This window comes from Podarcis pityusensis (assembly GCF_964106645.2).
Source record: "Podarcis pityusensis genome assembly, chromosome: 2".
In the NCBI taxonomy this organism is placed as follows: Eukaryota; Metazoa; Chordata; class Lepidosauria; order Squamata; family Lacertidae; genus Podarcis; species Podarcis pityusensis.
The window spans coordinates 106,222,614-106,242,224 of record NC_138029.1 but is presented as its reverse complement, the minus strand read 5'-3'; the positions used below and the strand labels follow the sequence as shown (position 1 = coordinate 106,242,224).

Below are 19,611 nucleotides of genomic sequence, written 5' to 3'. Positions count from 1 at the left end.
AGCGTCCAACCACATTTTCTTAATGCTAAGAAACTCAAAGAAGAGAATAAAGTTAAACTACCGTATTTTTCGCTCTCCAGACTATAAGACGCACCTAGTTTTTGGAGGAGGAAAACAAGAAAAAATAATACTCTGAATCTCAGAAGCCAGAACAGCAAGAGGGATTGCTGCACAGTGAAAGCAGCAATCCCTCTTGCTGTTCTGGCTTCTGGGATAGCTGCGCAGCCTGTATTCGCTCCATAAGACGCACACACATTTCCCCTTACTTTTTGGGATGGAAAAAGTGAGTCTTATAGAGCAAAAAATACGGTACATAGATTTTTCTTATCATCTACTTGGGTGGAGTATGTTTTTTTGTGACCAATGTAACACACACAACCGATCTTGCTCCTAGCATAAAATTGTCAGTTCAGCAAATAAGAAAGCAGAACTATCAATACAATAAAGGGTCATTAACCTATTGTCTGTTTTCTTGGAGAGGGTTTTATCTGAATTTTAGGGGGGTGGAATAGAGATGTTCTGAGTTATCTTGCATGTGATGCTTCTGGTTGTTTTACTCACATGTAAAATGCCATTTTGAAAAACAGATCACGAAACTTTGGGAAATTATCTTTAAAATTATATTAAATGTAACGAGATATTCGACACTGGAACGGACTACCTCCAAAGATGGTGGATTTTCTTTCACTGAAGGTCTTTAAACAAAGGTTGGATGGCCATTCTGCCAGAGATCATTTAGCTGTGGTTTTTGGGATCCCTCCCAACGCTACAATTCTATGATTCCATATATAACCTGTTAACTATATGTGAAGATGAAAAACGGCTCTCTAAGTTTGATGTTTTCATGGAATCACCTGCCACACAAGCAAACAAAACTCTGGCTATTAATTTGACAGCTTTTGGGTTATATTTGGCGGGGTGCCTTTGACTAATGGCAAGACGCACATAGCCACACACTCACACATAGTCTGTTCTTAGCCCTAGGGTGGCAAAAGGATGCCATTCGCTTGTGGTTTGGCAAATATGATCCTGCCCATCTGCCACTGGGCAGGATGGGGAAATCTGCCAGTATCTCACCTTGTCTCCAATTAACATACAGGTGCTTGTGGAAATACCCCAATGTCCCCAAAGACCGGTGTTTTCCAGCCATTCTGGCTCAAATTTGAAGGAGGGGCGGGAAAACAGGTGCCAGAGGGTATGTTTTGAGGGGCAGGGGAGGTGCCAGGTGTCAGCAAAGGGAGGGGTGGGCAAGAAATTCAAACCCGTGAACTTGTATGTGTCCTGGAGACAAGAACAGAGCCCCTCACCAGAGCCAATTCCTCCTAAAGCCTTCCTCCTCCCACCTGAATCTAGGTCCGTTCTGACTCTGAAACCCACCTCTGTGTGATCTCCTGTTTGTGGGGAAGTTCCTAGCATCAGAAGATCAAAACTGAAGGTTCAAGGGCCAACTGCAATCTCTCCTTGACCCCAGGGATGCTTCCTGCTTGCCCTTTGCGTGCACACACACACACAGGCAGCTGCCACAATGATTTGTCAGAAATGCTGGATTTTTATTTTTATTTTTTGGTAATACTAAAACACAAACAGCTGTAAGATCCAAGTACAATTTGAAGTTCTGGTTAAAGCCGTATGCAGTAGGGAACCTGTAGCTCTCCAGAGGTTGCCGGACTACCAACTCCCATCATCCCTGACCAGGGGTCATGCTGACTGGTGCTGATGGGAGTTGGAGTCCAACAATATTGGAGCAGGCATAGGCAAACTCGGCCCTCCAGATGTTTTGGGACTACAGTTCCCATCCTCCCTGACCACTGGTCCTGTTAGCTAGGGATCATGGGAGTTGTAGTCCCAAAACATCTGGAGGGCCGAGTTTGCCTATGCCTGATCTAGAGGGCCACAGGTCATTCCTCCCACCCACCAGCCGCTGCCCTATGCAGTTTGAGACAGGAGAGTAATGGTAAAGGCACCTACATCTATGGAGATCGCTCTACTTTTCTGTGCTTTTAAAAAACGACAGTCCAAGAAAAGACAGAAGAATCACAGGAGAGTTACAGGATGACCTGAAGTTGCTGATGTGCGGATGCCCTGTAAAAAAAAAAAAAGAGTAAATGAAGCATAGCAGGTTCCACACTGAATGCCTAACATAGAAAAAACCTTTCATCTGTTTCAGATTTGAACATGGCTCCTGCTATCTTTATACCCTGCACAGTTGGTTTGTAGTCATTGTTTTTGTAATTTTTGTGTTGCTGTTTTGAAATTGTTTTCTGGGCTGTTAGACCCCCTAGAACAGATATATTCAACGTGGTCCCCTCCAGGTGCTGTTGGACTCCAGTTCCCATCAGCCCCAGCATGATCCACGGTCTGAAATCATGGGAGTTGTAGTCTAACTGCATCAGAAAGAAGCCACCCTGTCGGCTAGAAGTTTTGCTTTAAACTGAAGGGCATGGTTATTAGGATACAGTGGTACCTCGGGTTACATACGCTTCAGGTTACATACGCTTCAGGTTACAGACTCCGCTAACCCAGAAATAGTACCTCGGGTTAAGAGCTTTGCTTCAGGATGAGAACAGAAATTGTGCTCCGGCAGCGTGGCAGTAGCGGGAGGCCCCATTAGCTAAAGTGGTGCTTCAGGTTAAGAACAGTTTCAGGTTAAGAACGGACCTCCGGAACGAATTAAGTACTTAACCCGAGGTACCATTGTACTTAGAAATAAATAATGAAATAAGGGACTCAAAAGGGAGCAGTGCCCAGTTAAAAAAAAGGAAGGCACAACATGAAACACTAATTTGGCAACCTATGGTTTTAGTACCCCCCCACAGTCGCAATTGTAGTATCAGCTGAAGCAACTTTGTGAACTGTCCTCAGACCTTATCATTATTATGTTGTTGTTTGTTTTGTTTCGTTTTAAGACATCTTATATGCCTCATGAGAAGAGAAGACTCCCTGGAAAAGACCCTGATGTTGGGAAAGATTGAGGGCACAAGAAGTAGATGACAGAGGATGAGATGGTTGGACAGTGTTCTCGAAGATACCAGCATGGGTTTGACCAAACTGCGGGAGGCAGTGGAAGACAGGAGTGCCTGGCGTGCTCTGGTCCATGGGGTCACAAAGAGTCAGACACAACTAAACGACTAAACAACAACAACATGCCACTTAATAATTTGCCTCTCTAAGTGGTGTACATAAAAGTGGGCATTCAGGGTGTTCAGGCATCAAGACCTGAAAGGCAATCAGCTGGGAAGAACACAAGCAAGAATAATCTTTCCCAGTGGGATTTTGTGCGCAGGGAGAACAGCTCAAGTGATAGCATGGTATCACTTGATGTTGATGAGGAGGACACACATCTCCCAGGTTTGCTGTTTAATCCCTCTCGCAGGCTTTAAAAAAACCCCAACAACAAATCTCTGATCGGGTGGGGAAGCAGCCTGCACACCTGCATGTTGAGTCAGAGCCACAGGTGAAACCCAATCCCAATAAGCTGCTTGGAGAGGGTCTTGGGTTCCCTCCTTCTCTACATTAATAGGGTGGGAAGGACGCGCAGGCCTTCTGTTCCCCACTTGGCATCGTTTGAAGCCATCTGGGCTCATCTGGACGCTGAAGTCACTTTGGCGCCTCTCGTCTCCGCCTCTTCTCTCTCCCCCCCCCACACACATACAGGCTTTGTTGCCGAACCGCCCCACCTACAACCAGGAGCTGCAATTAAGCAGAGCCCCCCACCCCACCCCTCCGCTAATTTATTTGGGGTCTGCTGTATTGTATTCAGGATGGAGGTGTGTTTGCGAGAGTGTGTTTCCCTGCAGCTGTGATGTCTGAAACCCAGGGATGTGGAATAAGGAAACCGTTGTGTGGAATCAGGATCCTATGGCAACCCAAACAGCAAGGGGATAATAAACTGGGCGGCAGTGGGGGGCGGGACACACACACCACTAGGAGCTTGGTCACAAACTGAGGCAAGCACAGCCCAATAAGCTAACACCAGCTTGATGAAAGCAGCCGAGCCTGATATACAGGCCAGGCCAGCCCTTGAACTTGAATTTGCCATTTGACTTTACACACTGAGTAATCAGTCACAGGCTGCCAGGCATTTAAAGCACATGGCTTTCTGCAAAGAAACCTGGGAAATGTAGTTTGCTAAGGGTGCTGGGAACTATAGCTCTGTAAGGGGTTAACTACCACTCCCAGGAACAGACACTGCTCAGTGGGACATACTTCCTGGGGTGTGGATAGGAGACTGTGTCTTAAATAAGGCTTTTAAATACAGTGGTACCTCGGGTTACAGACGCTTCAGGTTACAGACTCTGCTAACCCAGAAATAGTACCTCAGGTTAAGAACTTTGCTTCAGGATGAGAACAGAAATTGTGCGGCGGCGGCAGGAGGCCCCATTAGCTAAAGTGGTGCTTCAGGTTAAGAACAGTTTCAGATTAAGAACGGACCTCCGGAACGAATTAAGTTCTTAACCCGAGGTACCACTGTACATTTATTACCATTTTCTCTGGCTCCAGCTTACTCCCACTGCATGGCAAAGTGACTAACACTGCAGCGATCTTGTGTATGCCTCCAGAGAAGCAAGTCCTGCTGAGTTCCCATCCAGGGGGAAATAACATTGCAACCTGACAGATTGAGGCATAATCCTCTGGCACCAACTGTCTGGGGTTTGCACCAAAGCACGACAGGCCTTACGATTACTATTTTCAATTATTATTACAATTTATACGGTGCCTTTCATTATTCTCCCGCTCTATTTTATATTCACAACAACCCTGTGTGGCAGGTTAGGCTGAGAAAGAGGCCCAGCCCAGCCCCACCCATTGACCTTCCTCGCCGAGTGTGGATTTGAACCCAGGCCCTAGTCTTGACAACCACCACACAACCACAAGCAGCTGGTTTGGGGCCTGGTGAGAAGCTAGCAAATGGTTTGCGATTCCAGTTCTTATTTCGGGGGAGGGCGCGCGGCGCGGTGCTTCTTGGATTGGTTTGCATCAGAAGAACTTGGGCACAAGACACTTTTGACACAGGCAGGTGTGCAGGAAGTGCCAGACGTCTTGGGGACAGAGTGTGTTTGTGCGGGCGTCTGAGTTTCTGTCCTACTCTGGAGTAGGGTGAGAGAAACCAGCAGCACTTGAGGCGGAGCAAGCAGCAGGCCCGGCCCGGGAGGGATTTGGCCAGAGCAAGACCAAAAGCGAAAGTGGCTCGACGGCTGCGAGAGCAAAGGAGAAGTTCGTTTGGAGGAGGCGAGTGTGTGTTTGTATGTGTGTACGCGCGCGGGGGGGGGGGGATTTCCCGAGCCCTGATTGGCTGCGGCGGCCTTCCCAGGAGAGGAAGGAAGGGGGCAATTCGCTGGTCCTCTCTGCATAAAGTAGGCTCCGCGAGGAGCAGCGCAGAAAGGGCCGGGACGCACAGGCTGGCACGCTTTTCAGAGCTGTGCCCACGCAGCCTGGCCGGGCCGTGCCTCGACTTGCCCATTAGGCGGGCGGGCGGGCAGGCAGGTTCCCTCCCGACGTGCGTGGCTCTTGTGCCGTGGTCTGGATCCGCGGCACGCAAAGCTGAGCGAGGGCACTTGGTCGCCCCGCTTCCACAGACTGGCAGGTGAGAGGTGGGTGATGCGCGCCTGGGTGGGAGAGAGGGGGCATCAGGAGGGCTGGCACCTCACACCTGTTTCTGCACAGGTATATATATATATAGGGGGAGAGAGAGGGAGAGAGGTTAAACTCCACTGGAGTGTCTCCACACATTATTCTTACCCGGATGAACTCAAAAGACTTGCACATTCATCACAACGTTTTAATGGTCAGGCCAGAAATACACAGGTAACAGGATGGTGTGGCTGATCGGGGGCGGGGGGGGGTGCGAGTGGAGGAAAGTAGTTGACTTGAACCCCACAGACAGGGTGTGGCCTGTGCTAAGGAAGCAGTGCACACAGTGAGGCCAAAGAACTAGGAAGAGAGCAGGATCCAAGCGAAAGCAGAGGCAAAACTAGGCTTTATTTCGTCCGGGCCAAAGACCCAGTTTGCTGCCAGCCCCCTTCCACCCCCCCATACTGTGCTTTTAAGAGATGCAACAGGTAGATCCTTTACCTTGTCACTGCCTCTGGTTTCATCAAGCCAGGTGTCCTCAACTGGTGGCATTGGCAAACTGGCAAAAGGAATTGGGTGTGGTGGCTAGGAAGCAAGGGGCAGTTTCCTCCCAAGGACCTTGCATTTCTCAATGCCGCAAAATACTTCCCTCCCTAACCCAAACTGGTGCCAAGAGTGGGAGAGCAGAGATCCACATCTCTGCTTGGAACAGAGAGATCCCAATTTTGCCAGAAGCTTGCTGGGTGGTTTCAGGCAGGCCACAACCTTTTGCAAACCCCCCCCCCCCCAGCTATCCTTCTGTAAAAACTGGGGATAGTGGGTTTGAGGAAAAGCTGACTGGAAGAAGGAAATGTTACTACAACTAGTAAGGTGTGTTTTATTCCCCCATGGCGCAAGGTGTTCCAAGGTATCTAAATTAACAGGAAATATTCTGGGCCAAGTCTGAGTTTCTGCAAGAACTGAAGGTACACTCCCCCCCCCCCAAAAGAAGGCCTCTTTGTTCCATACTTTTCAGGGTTGAGGGCCAAACAATATTTTGAGAGAGGGATGATGTTTTCTATATTTCTTTCTCGGCATTCTTTGAGGGGTGGTGAGGATCTGAACCAGGACTGTGGGGAAAGGGAGGTTTGCCCTTTCATAAGGATCATAATTTTAGGGGTGGGAAGGGGTGCTCCCTGGAGAAGATTAAGCCTCACACCTGCCTGCACAGCACAGGAATCTTGAAATTACACCGAAGCATAGAATAAAAGAATAACTAAGGGTCCCCCTTTCATACCTCGGGCCTAATGTGGATTCCTCCTTTAGTTTCCCCTTTAGTGCCATGTGGCCTTCTCCTCCAAGTATTGCTGTTCCACACTTTCTCCTCCCGGATAAAAAAAATCTGGTGCTTCTCTGTGATGTCAAGGCAGCTCTCCTTTTAGGATTTTCAGAGCATAGGGAATCTCTGGAGGAGAAAGAGTGGGACAGCAGTAGCTGAAGGGAAACACCTGGACTGGCACTAAAAATCCCCCTCTCTGCTGTTTTCAGGTGGAAGTCGCTTCCCCTCGAAGCTGCTGTTTGCACCCCATTTAGGTAAACTTTCCAGTCCTTTTTTTTTTTTTTTTTTTAATGCATTGAGGTCCTGGAGCTTTTCAACACCTGCATAGCAGGCAGAAATCAACAGGTGAAACTTCCCCCGGCCTGGAGTTTCCATGCCAAGAAAAGCTGTTACTGCTTCTTTGTTGTTGTTTTTAATAGCTTCGCTGTTTGAAGTTGTTGCTTATTTACTTACTTCCTGCCTTTCTTCCACTGTGGAACCCAAGGCAGCATTGCATGTGGTTCCCACATGCTCTCTCATTCAGTCACTGACCAGACTTGGACCTGCCTCTTGTACCTTTGGACCATACCATGGGCATGCAGTGGCTAATGGCGCAGATCCTTTCAGTCATGACTGATGTATTAGGGTGGGATTCAGCTATTGTTTCATTCAGAGCAGACCCGCCGAAACTAAGGAGCATGACTAAGTTAGCTCTGTTAATTTCAACGCGTCTGCTCAGAGTTGAAGACCACCCTTCGTTGCCTAGTCGTTTGGACTGCTTTGCTTCCTGGGAAAGCCCCCATTGGATGAGCTGGGACCCCCACACAGAGAGATGGTTCCTTTCCCCAATTATTTTCAGCAACCCCCTTGCTAGAGAGGCTGGATTTCAAATATTGGTGAGCTGCTCCTTTTCCAAATGAGAATTCGTGGGTTCCCCCTGTTTTAATTGGATCTGTTCTGGTGTCTTCAGTGGCAGGCTGACACACAGGAATTTAGGAGGGGAAACATGTCCAGCAGAGAGAGAGAGAGAGAGAGAGAGAGGAAGAAGGGGAAATTCCACCTGTTAAACAATGCCTCAGTATCTGGTGGCTGTTCAGCTTACCAGAGCCCTGCAGCAAAAGGCGGCAAACCTACAGAGGAGTCAGTCCAGTGTGACCCTTGTATTTGGATCACATGCTTGGTTCTCTGAATCGGAATTCAGAGGCACAACCGAGACTTCCAATCGAGGTGGTTTATGTTTTCAGAAGTGCGGCCAACGGTTTCGATCTGTAACAACAAAATGAGGTGACCTTGTGGGTTTTGAGGACAATGGCTGCAACACGTTGGTTGTGTTTCCGCAGGTTCAAAATGCAGTTTAGAGATCTGCTATGGATTTATTATTTTATTTTAAAAAAGAGGAAATGGGGGGATGGGGAATCAGCGTTTGCTGTTCTGCTGACATGTGTATTTTTGTCTCTCTGGGTTTTTTTGTTTTTTTTTGCGCACACTGGAACACACACACAACCAAAATTGACTTTTGACCTTGGGGGAGTTAAAGAGCTGTTTGGGCACTGTCTGAGATGGCTTTGGGTGCAAGTGGATGGTTCTGCAGGTGGAGCGATGGATGGAAAGATGAGGACTGGGTTCCTTTCTGTCCCTTATCAGTCCTTTGATCCATCCACTACTTACAGCCTAATCCTATGCACATTTACTTCAGGGGAAAGGGCTGAGGTGCTCAGTGGGACTCACTCCCTAATAACCCTGCACAGGATTGCAGCACCCTTTGTGTTCTTCGAGTTAGGCTGCCTCTGCGCCCAGCGGAAACCACGGCTCCAGCGCAGTAGGAAGCAGAAGGGAGGCTTGTGGTGTGCGGTGTAGCACTTAAATTAGGAAGGGCGTAGTTGTGAGGCAGCCCCAAATGATAGCGTATCCCCTGAAAGCATGCAAGCACCAGCACAGCAACAGATCATGTACCAGTACAGACCTGCTGTGAGTGGGCGAGGCCTGGGTTCAAATCCCTTCACTCGGCCGTGAAGTTCACTGGGCAAACCTTGGGGCCACCGACCACTTGCCTCTCAGCCTAAACTACCTCACAGGGTTGTTGTGGGGATTTGACGATGAGGGAGAGAACTATACATGCCGCCTTGAGCTCCTTGGAGGAAAAAATGGTGGTTTATCAATGTAAAAAATATAAATCAGCAGGAAAGGCTCCAGAGGTGTTAGAATCTCCTGGCGTAGAAAAGTGACAGTTGACTTACTCCAGAGACTGCCACCAGGAGATACTATATGTAGAGCACAAAACAAACTGACTTCCTAGGGACTATGGAGGAAGGGGTGGCTATTGCTCTAGTACAAAATGGAAGAGAGAAAAGGAGGTGCTGTGAAGTTACTGTGGCCAAACTTTCCCTGGAGGTGTCAGGTCAGTTTTTGTTGAGGAACCACAAGTTGGACCTTTGGCTGGAAGAGAGTTGCCTTTCTGAGGGGGTGGAAGAGCCCGCCAACTATTCGCTGTAAGAAGCATGGCTGGCGTGCTCGGTACTTTACCAGTGGTCACATGAGAACGGCATAAACGGTGCAGGTACATTTGCCCTGACTTAAAAGACCACGGGGCTGCACTGCCTTTACACAGAAAAAACCGTGTGTGTTTATTTTCAATGGCCACCCCATCAGCATCGATGTCCACCAGGCACCACTGCCAAGGCCAGTTGTGGTATCTGCTAAAGCCAGTTGTACAGAAGAGTCGTAGCTCAGTGGCAGAGCTTCTGCCTTGCATGCACAAGGTCCCAGGTTCAATCCCTGGTGTCTCCAGGTAGGACTGGGGTGGTTCCTTGCCTGAAACCCTGGAGAGCCACTCACAGTCAGGCTTAGCCATACTTTCCTTTCGTCCGCACTTTCCAGGCATGGCCCATGCTTTAAGCCATCTGAGTGCCACCCCCCCTTTTTGCTAGCTATCCCCACAAAAACTTACTCTTTAAAGTTGAATCGGAGCAAACGGCAGAAAACCCAAATTGCTATTGGTTCCATTTCAGCTTTAAAGAACAGGTTTCCGAGGGGAAAAGTCCAGAGCTCCTGGACAGAACGGGGCAAAAGCTAGGTGTGGAGAAGCCCTCAGTGTAGACAATAATGAGCTAGATAGATGAGGCAGATTCCATTTCCCTTTCTATATTATTGCCAGTCCATTATCTTGCTTGCAGAATAAAGATGCTGGATTGTTTGCAGAATGGGAAAGTTGTCATTTTGTCTGGGATTAACTTCTCTTCCAGTACCTAGAGACAGGAGTGTCTTTGTGGCACAGCCTGAGTGAGGTCTGGGAAGAAGCCCTAAGGGGTAGGGAAGCCTTGGGCCCTTGACAGACGCAAGCTGGAACAGAGATGGGGGAATCTATGTGACCCTGTGGATATTGTTGTACTACACTTTCCACGTGGCGCTGTGGTCTAAACCACCTGCCTATTTATTTAGCTAGCTAGTTCCATCTATGTGCACCGTGCGTTTACAGAGGGAGAACAAGAAGAGAGGTCTCTGCCCCAAGCAGCTTACATTCTAGGATTCAGCACAGAGGAGGCAGCAGAGGGAACAGAGCAGGGGAAGAAGAATGCGTTCCTTTAGCCCTAGCTGGCAGCGCCAACTTTGGTCTGCCCATTTACTATTTCCCCGCTGGTCCATCTGGGCTTATTTGCCTAGATTTGGAAAAAGATGGGGATTGTGGGTGATGTGGGTCTCTGTGTGCTACAACAAAGGGCAATTGGAAATGTGCATCTGTATTGCTGTTCACAAGCAACAGTTTTCTTCTTCTGTTGGGCAAGGAATACCTGCAGGGGACATTCAGCAGCAGGGAGGGCCTTCTACCCAACAACCTCTTCTCCTTCCTCTCCAGCTGGGCATGAGACTTGCAAAAAGGCCCCAGGGAGGAGAATGAGAGAAAAGTTGCTGGACAGAAGGGGTGGGGGGCAGCCGGCCTCCCTCCCTCCTGCACTGCTAACAGGCTCCAGTCTAACCAGTGGGCAGTGTAGATGCCGGGTTTGTTGTGTGGTGCCCTGTAGGAGGTTCTAAAATAAAATGGGAGAGAAGGCAGTTTGTTCTGCAGATTATTTTAATGGCTGGCCTTTGTGTTTTCAGCACGAACAACAGGTGTTGTCTGCCCCCCCTCTCCTATGCATTGCTTCTACCCTTTGGGGGGGGGGATCAGGGCAGGTTGCAAAATCCACCCGACTCTAATGCAAGATGGTCCTTTCCTTCCACTCCTTTTCCTATGATAGTCCCCCCCCCCTTGATTCTCTCCTTCTCTAATTTTCTACTTAGCACAATGCATACATCTGCTCTGCAAAGGAAAGGGTTACAAGGAAGTGGAATAACAATAAAAGATTTGAAATTTGACCCTGGCAAATCTACCTCCTCTTGTTTGAGCTTTAAGCCTGGCTGCATCCCAGGGGCATAATAACAGCGGGGAGTTGTGTGGCACAACAGCCAGAAGGAAGATCAAGGCGGGTGGGGGTGGGAATACCACCTTTCCTTGTGGAGTGTGTGTGCCAGCAAGGGACTAGGAAGTGGGTGGAGAAATAGACACCTGCCAAGGTGGGGCATGGTAATAGGGAAAGTATTTAATGTATGCCAGGCAGAATTACCAGCGAAGCTGTTTGCGCAAGTGATGTTGAAATTGGTTGGGGTTTTGTTTGTGATTTGCATTTTCCTCCCCTTGCAGAGTCCATTCACAACCGACTCCCTTCCACCTTCCTGCATTGCTTAGCAGCACTCACAAGCGAAGGTACATTGTAGGCTGGCAGGTGTTCTCATTTCTCTCCCCCCCCCCCCTTGCTAGTCTCACCTGGGCTAGGCTGATTCCTGAAAGGAAGTGCTTCTTCACACAACACATTAATTACTTTAAAGAAATTGCAGAGAGCAGATGTGGCAGCAACTGATTGGCATAGGATGGGGGGCTTTCAAATGATTTTTCTTTCTTTCCAGAAATCTGTGGTCTACCCATGGCCATGAGCCATGTTTTCTAAATAGAGCCCCCAGGTGTTGCGAGGACAAACAGCAGCGGAGGGCTATTGCACTCAGGTACTGGCTGCGGGCTCCCTAGAGGCAGCTGGTTCACCGCTGTAGAAACGGGAGATTTGGAATAGATGGAACTTTAATCTGATCCTGCAGTGCTCTCGTTATATTATAAATGCAAATCTAGTAGTAGTAGTAGCGTCAGCAGCAGTAATAATAGCAATAACAATAATAAAAGTAAAAATAGTAGTAATAGTAATAATAATATATTGTTTATTTTATATACCAAGATCTGTTTACTGCTTAATCCAAAAATAATAATAATTCTAACCCGTATGCATATTCTTAGTCCAAACAGAGTTGCAGGATCAGTGCAGATGACACAGGAGAAACAGCACAAAGGACAGCAAGCATTGTGCAAAACCTTCGAGCTGTTCGGCCCAATTTGTTAAACCCCCACCCACCGGAATCTCCTTAAGCAGTCTCTTCAATGAACCTAAACCCTTTTATCTTATTTGATACTTTTGTCCTCCAAGGAGCTCAAGGGGGCATCCCTCTCTCGTTTACCCTCACAACAACCCTGCGAAGTAGATTAGGCTGAGAGATGGAGACTGGTCCAAGGCCACTCAGGAACCACGTGGAACCGAGGTCTCCAAAGCCCAGCATTCTTAACCAGGGCATCATTATTTGACTGAATGTGCTTAAGTTCCACTTGCAGTTAAATTAGCTTCTGTGTAAAAAGGTCAGGGTGCCCATGGTTTTCCTCTGTAGACAAATACAGGAGAAAGTATAAGAACATAAGACTAACCTCACTGGTTACCAGTCAGGCAAATAAAGTCTGGTAAATAAGTACAATCAGGCAGGTAGCATTTGATACCAAGTCAGGACACAACAGCAACTTGCACTAAAGAGGGGCTTCAGGAAAAACGTGCGCTGTGTTGCTGAGGAATCTGCCGAAGGACTTATTGACCCTGGCTGGGCTTTCTCTCCTTACAGGACCTGTAGCAGCTCCTCTGCGCAGAAGCCATAGCTGCTCTTGGAACTGTCTTCGCGCTCCTTGCATAAATCTCATCTCATGGGGGTTGACAGTGTGTGACCTTCTTCCCTTCAGCGATGGAGCCTGCCTCTTTGCCCAGGCCTCAGTACCACCTTGCCTTCCTTCTGCGGCCAGCCAGCTTCTTCAGTGATGATGACGACAGCGTGTTAGCGGGCAACGGAATCCCAAAAGCAGCTGTTTTTCTCTTAGCATTCCAGCTGCGCTTGGATTTCGTTCCCTGCTCTCCTGCTCTGCTCTTCTGGAGTTGGTTTGGTCTCCTCCTTAACTTGAGACATGGGAAAAGAGGCTGCGGCTTCTGGCGGTGGGGCTATAGGACAAGGAACAAGGGGTTTTGCATGCAGAGCAAAGATTCTGCTCTCCCTCATAATGAGAGCTAGAAATCCAAATCACAGCAAATTTCCTCAGGGTCTTGCAGATGTCATCTGCTGTCAATTGGCTCAGCTAGCTTTTCATTTGAGCTATATAAAAGAGGAAAACGGGATGCAGATTCCATTCGCAGCCGACTCCCTAGGTGGCAACAGACGCGATTGCTGTGCAAAATGATTGTGACTGGGGGGGTGGGTTCCTTAACCGGTTAATTTTTGAGGCAACGGTGAAACTTTAATAGCCAGGTAGCAAATGAAGAACCTAAAGCAAGCGAGGCGGGGCGGAGGGGAATCCTGGGTTGTTTAGAAAAAATAGCCAGGTGCCAATCTGAGGAGTAGCTTTAAAAAAAAAGTGTCGTGTTGGTTTTTGTTTGCGCCTTTCTTCATGTGCTGCATAATCAGCTTATGGAATTATTGACAAAGGGGTGTTGTGATGACAGCTGCTATGTATGGTTTTTTGTTTTAAAAAACATATTAAACCAATGGATGGTCTATCAACGGCTATTTGCTAGAACAGCTGGGAACAGAACTTCCACATAAGGAAGCCTCTAATTGCCAGAATAAACAAGAGGGGCTGGATATACTCTGCCACATAGGTTTCCAAAAAGCATCTAACTAGGCCACTTTGGGTTGCTGAACTATCTGAATCTTGGTGTCTCCAATAGGGGCCTTTTCCAAACAGCCGGTTCATTGAGCATTCATCCTGAATCATTTTTTGGGGGAAATAGACAGCACTGGCTGCTTCATGAGCCTTCACTCTGGTTTGTTAGTTGGGGAGGTTCAATGGCATTGTGCAAAAGCAAGGGTTACCCAGCGTTTTCCACAGCATTTCTCAAATTGCTTTCCTTCTCACAAGCCCCCTATCTTCTGGAGAAAGCGGGTTTGTTAAGCAGGGGCACTAAATCAGCTTCACATGCAAAATCCCATCTGAAAACTAGGACGGTCTAGGGAGATGAATCTGTGGCCCTCCACGCATGTGGTTGGACTACAACTCCCATCATCCCTGACCATTGGCCATACTGGCTCGAGGCTGATGGGAGTTGGGAGTCCAACAATATCTCGAGGAGTCCAGTCTGGAAACACAATTTTCAAGTTACTGATGTATGTACCTGTAAAAAGGGAGCTTTCTCTCAGCATGGGAGAGGATATATTTTGACCACCAGAGGCGGCTAGGGTTTGAGGTAGAAGTCCTTAAGGGAGCAGGCTTAAGGAGGGACTGCTGGAATGGTGTGCTGTTTCGGCAGCACCGTGGAGGTGAGTTGGGTATGCTCTTCACGTCTCTGTCCTCTAAAGATAGTGGTTTGTTTCCTGGGGAGAAAACCACCAGATCTGGATCTGTTGATGTGCTACAGTCAGCAAGCACTTCCAGCCACGAAGTGGATAAGGCCATCTGCGATCTGGGGCAGGAAGGGCCCAATCACGCGATGTGGGCATGAACTTCCTGTTCTGGGTACAGCACAGGCAGAGTTGGGATTGAGAGGCCCAGAGTTCAGCAGATCTAGAAGCTGGGAGGGTGGTTCACAGTAGGGGCAGTGGTGACTGGTAAAGTGGGAGCCCAGTAATGGGTGGAGCCACAGTTCATGGCAGTCAGAGCCAACCGATTCAGTTCTAGTTTTGTCCCAGTCTTCTCCCTCCACACAGCGGAGTTCTGCAAGGGCAGCCTTGGCACTGAGGAGGGGGAAACCCGCACCCCCGCCGGCTGTATGCAAGAAGGCAGGCAGGTGGGGGCTGGCTGAAGGCAGACAGAGATTGGTGAGGCAATGCCCCAATGACTCTGAAGGACCAGCTTCCGTTGAATATAGGCCCTTTGGACAAGGGTGGGCAACCTTTCTTCTGTCAAGGACCGCATTCCCTCAGGGGACATTGGTCACGAACCGAAACAGGGCTGGAACCAAAGTGGGCAGGCCTACTCCTTTTCTCTCTCACTCACTCACTCACACACACACACACACACACACACTCTTCCATAAAGGACGTAAGGAAAGCCTGCAGGATCAGGCCAGTGCTGCATCTAGTCCAGCATCCTCACAGTGGCCAACCAGATTCCTGTGGGAAAACAGCAAGCAGGATTTGAGCACAAGAGCTGTGTCCCTTCCTGTGGCTTCCATAAAACTGGTATTCAGAAGCATTGCTGCCTGCAGCTGTGGAGCCAGAGTAAAGCCATCGTGGCTAATAGGCATCGATAGCCCTCTCTTCTAATTCTCTTTTAAAGCCATCTCGGTTGGGCGCCATTACTGCCTCGTTTGGGAGCGAGCTCCATATCTTGGTGGTGTGAAGAAGTAGCTTCTTTTATCTGTCTAGCATTTAGCTTCAGTGTATGGCCATGAGTTCTAGTCTTGCGAGAGAGAGGGAGAAAAACACTTCTCTTATTCACTTAACACACGAGCTTTTAAACTTCTATCATGTCACCACTTAGTCGCCTTTTCTCTGAACCAAAACAGTCCCAAACGCTGCAACCTCTCTCGTAGGGGAGTTCCTCCATTGCCTTGATCATGTATCGGTTGCTGAACCGTTTCCAACTCTACAATATCCTTTTCGAGGTTCTCTCTCTCCCCCACCCACCTTCTCTTAAATTTCTGTAGTAAGCCACATTCCAGCCACACAAGCCAGGGGTTTCTCCGATCCGTACGTAGGAGAGAGCAAGATATGTTCTCAACAGTTCAGGGAAACTTTCCAGCCAAGCAGAACCACTTGAGGAGGATGCAAAACAGGCCTGGTGAAGAATTGTCCCTTGAGGAGATTTCCCCAGGCCAGGCAGAGAAGCCTGGAGGACTGAAGTTGTTCCCTGTGCATGAGATTCCCCCCCCCCCCAATGGCTTTGGGGTTTGTTTCTCATCCTATGTTTTCTTTCTTTATACCCAGCCCTTCCTCCCCATGGCACAGCAAACAGACATGATCTAAAAATGGAAACCAAACGAAAAACAACAACAACATTCTAAAACGGATCGAAAGCGGGTTATGCGTTTACCACAACAAAATGGGGGAGGAAACCAGCGCACCCAATAGCCACATAAAAGTATGACGTGGCTCTTAATGCTAAAAATGCACGGATGCTGCTGTTGTCTCTTGTGGTGTAAGGGGGGGGGAGGGATATCTCCCTAAGACTGTGAGGGTTTTCAGCATGGTTGGAGGGAAGGGAAGCTGGTACAGTGGTACCTCGGGTTAAGTACTTAATTCGTTCCAGAGGTCGGTTCTTAACCTGAGACTTCTTAACCTGAAGCACCACTTTAGCTAATGGGGCCTCCTGCTGCTGCCGCGCCGCTGGAGCCCGATTTCTGTTCTCATCCTGAAGCAAAGTTCTTAACCTGAAGCACTATTTCTGGGTTAGCGGAGTCTGTAACCTGAAGCATATGTAACTTGAAGCATATGTAACCCAAGGTACCACTGTACATTGAAAGATCATTGACTACTGAGGCTAAAGATTGATATACCTTCTCAAGAGAGAAGGGTGAGGGCTTCCTTTTTCTATCATATCAGTCTTCAGCTCACGTCAGAGACAGTTATTGGTAGCTCTTCGTATCCTAACATTTTAAACGGTCACAGCTTCAGTGTCGTGCTACTTTGAGCTGCCATGCCCTCCTTAAAGAATCATGGAAACTAGTTTGTTAGTGGTGCTGAGGGCCATTGGGAGACACACACCCCCCCCCGACATAGAGCTATAATTATCATAGTGATTTAATAGTCAATCCCTCTCCTCTGGGAGCTCTGAGAGTTGTAGCTCTGGAGGTCATTTATGAACTGTAGGACACCCCTGCTCCTAACAGCAGACTTATATGGTGACTTATATACAGCAGCTAAAAGGGGAGCCACTGAGAGAAAAGTGAAGTATCAGTCTGCTTGGGGGAACCCTGGTGTTCGTAGCAATACAAAAATATTTTTGAAAAAACACTTAAACGGGTAGCCCCACCCCACTTAAAGAACAACAGCAGCCTAATGAGAACTGAGCATGCTCAGCTGCCTTGCTGTCTGGAACCCTGAACAGGAGCACTCCTGTTACAGATAGGTAGCCGTGTTGGTCTGCCATAGTCAAAATAAAAAAATCCTTCCAGTAGCACCTTTAAGACCAACTAAGGAGCACTCCTGTTAGGATGCGAGGCTATGCACATTTTGCTGCAGTCTCTCTGATCAGAACATAGCTGTTATAAATAACTATCTTCAGTTTTCACTGTATATTAACCTGTGACCTAAACCGTTTCTTGATTCTGCCAGAAGTAATTTACAGCTGGGCACATACTGAAGTCACGCGCTGAAGATTTGAAAGCCTTAGGAGTGACACATCTTCCCAATCGGTTGCTTTTTTGACCAGAGAGATTACACGTAGTAAACTCTTCTTCTCCAGCATGTTTATCCAAGGAGGAGTTGCCTTATAGTGGGATGGCTGCTAGCCGTCAATGGCTGTTATCCACAATGGCTGTGCAGTAAGGTTTTTGAATACCAGTTGCTGGAAACCACAGGAGGGGAAAATGCTCTTGTGCTTAGATCCTTGCATGTTTCTGATGGGAATCTGGTCAGCCATTGTGAGAACAGGATGCTGGACTAGATGGGCCTTTGGGCAATCCAAAAGGTTCTTATTGTGTTCCTATGGAAGCTCATCCACCTCAAGACTATGAACAGGACCCTAGGGCCAGGGGGAGGGTCTCAAGCAGGGGACTTTCCAAGCCCTACCCTGTGAATGTTTTAACACTGCTGATGCCCAGGAATGTTCCTAGGACACCATCACTCTTAACCTGCAAATCTCTCCTCCCCAAGCTGGTGACTGGCTGGACTTGGTCTCGTCAAATTGCAGAAGGCACCCACTGGAACAGAGCCTGGTTGGCTTCAAGACGATGTTCCTGTATTCAGCCAGTTTTTCTAAAAGACATTTCTCTTCCTTGCAAGATGTTCCAAGAACAAAAAAAAAATTATTGGTGCCCAGGCATGAAGAGACCAGTTTGTGTGGATGCACCTAGAGTGGATCAGATATCTTAAGCCTCACATGCCCAGGGAGGTTCAGGAAAAGAAATTGCTTTGGAATGACACGATCACTCCCGCTGAGCGAGCAGACACAATGGCCACGGGGATGTCGTGTCTGTCCAAAGCTCTTTCAAGGATCCCAGCTGGGCCCATGAAAAAAATGCAGCAGGGTGAACGAGTGAGCAGCTTTTCCAGTCCCAAAGAAGACATTTCATGCAATGTCATGCGTCTTGTCTATAGCACAGGTTCACTCATTCATTTCATAGCATGTCCTCCTTGCACACAGAGTAAATAGCTGCTTCTAGTTTCTCAAGGGTATATTTCCTACAGCTGCATAATCTTGCACAGGAAGTGAAAGGAGAAGTGAATGCATGAGGTTTCTACCGCACTGGATCTGGCCCATGCAAGTTGACAGTCCTTTCATATAAATTATTGTGTGTGGTACAAGTATACATGTGAGATGTCATGTGAGTCATGCTGCGTGTAAAGAGGAAAGGAACTCACAAATTAGATGCTCGTTCTTTTATTTACATGCTAAGCCAAAAGGACATTAATCTAAGAGCCAAACAGATAACATAATAAACCAACTCCCCAAACAGCAGCTCTGCATCCAAGACTCCTTCCTTATTCTGGTTGCCGTACAGGCCCAAATGGGAATGTTGATATAATTGTTTGCTAATCAAAGCACATGTTGTAAAATAAAAGATTTTTAAAAAAGAAGTTCTCGGGAACTAGAGGGAAAGAATCAAGCACATTTCAAATGGTTGAACATGTAAATAAGTAATATAGCTCCTCTGTGTCAACCTGCAAATGGTAAGTAAACACACAAAAATGCTTAGGACTGAATATACACAATTGCTACAGTTTCTGTTATTATCTACTCTAGCCAACATGGTGCCTCCAAATGTTGAACTCCATCTCCCATCAGCCTCAGCCAGCAAATTCAGTGATCAAGGATGCTGGGAGTTGTGGTCCACAGACATCTGGAGGAGGTTGAGGAAGGTTATTGGCAAGGTCCCTCCAGAATGATCTTAAGGTGGAGGATTTCCCTTTAAGACTGGAGAAGTCAGCGATAGAACCCGGGTCCTTTGTACCTGCAAAACATGTACTTTACTACTGAGCTAAAGCCTCTCAATATTGGCATATTTAACTCTGAGGTCTTCCACTGGATTAAAAAAGGGTCAAAACTGAAAAGCTGCCACGGAAGTGCATTTTTCCTTAGCTGGAAGCTTCCAGCGCAGCCTTGCTTGGGGCATGTCAATAGAGCCCAAGAACATTGTCTCGGCTTGCCGTATGAGCCATGCCAAAAGCGATTTAGCAGTCTAGTCCAGTGACTAAGGTTCTGTCAGGTCTCCAGTTGCATCTGGAAGGACTAGATGGCTCTAGTTTGGAGATGA

General features: G+C 47.9%; 1 long non-coding RNA gene across 4 annotated transcripts; it reads left to right on the top strand.

The window, feature by feature from the left end:
* Window positions 1–5,348: 5,348 nt before the first annotated feature.
* LOC308471681 lies at window positions 5,349–18,815 on the top strand. Of its 4 annotated transcripts, none has more exons than XR_013983069.1 (3): window positions 5,349–5,584; window positions 16,124–16,277; window positions 17,471–18,815. It is a non-coding gene; the product is annotated as an uncharacterized lncRNA (long non-coding RNA). The 4 variants fall into 4 exon arrangements; XR_013983070.1 differs by lacking the exon at window positions 5,349–5,584 and adding an exon at window positions 14,537–15,013; XR_013983071.1 differs by lacking the exon at window positions 5,349–5,584 and having other exon boundaries at window positions 15,388–16,277; window positions 17,471–17,578; window positions 18,011–18,815.
* Window positions 18,816–19,611: the final 796 nt, after the last annotated feature.